The sequence below is a fragment of the Leopardus geoffroyi genome, chromosome C2 (genome assembly GCF_018350155.1).
Source record: "Leopardus geoffroyi isolate Oge1 chromosome C2, O.geoffroyi_Oge1_pat1.0, whole genome shotgun sequence".
NCBI classification, from domain to species: domain Eukaryota; kingdom Metazoa; phylum Chordata; class Mammalia; order Carnivora; family Felidae; genus Leopardus; species Leopardus geoffroyi.
In genome coordinates this window covers 88,163,585-88,164,271 of record NC_059333.1, presented here as the reverse complement: position 1 = coordinate 88,164,271, position 687 = coordinate 88,163,585, and positions in this window count along the sequence as shown.

The following is a 687-nucleotide window of genomic DNA, read 5'->3' as shown; positions in this document are numbered from 1 at the left end:
AACATGAAAATGTTATTTATAGAAAAAGATATCTAGAGAGCTCAGGTGTGTCAAAGATCTTGAAGAATACAGTCCATTGAAAATCACGACAACTACAGCCAACTATCAGGCCACCGTACAGTTGTCTGGGTTTGCTTGCACTATGGAAATCAAATACAAACCCTGCAAAAAATACAAAATCGGTAAGTTTTCTACTCATAGCCTAATAGAAAGTTGATAAGAATCTCCTAAGCAACACACAAAATGTAGGAGCCATAAAGGAAGATACTGACAGATTCAACTACAACGAAAATATGCAGAGTCAAAAATATCCATAAAACAAACCAAAAATGAAGTTCACAAGCAAGTGAAAAATATAGGTAAAATATGTATAATTCATAAAATAGACAAATTAACTTTATGTTAATAAATAAAAGGTGTTTAAAAATAAATAAGAAAAAGACATGGCAAGAGACAATGAGCAAGGGACAGACAAAGGCAATTCATAGAAAAGGAAATAAAAGTGGCCAATAAATGCTTGAAAAGATGTTTGATCACATTAGGAAGCAAGGAAAAGTAAACTAAAAAATGATATATCACTTTCCCTTCATATGTCACTTTCCCCTCGGGCTGTAAAATATTAAAACTGTATGATCCCTCATATCAAAGCTGTGTAAAAATAAGTGCTTGTTCTGTTTGTGCAAGTGC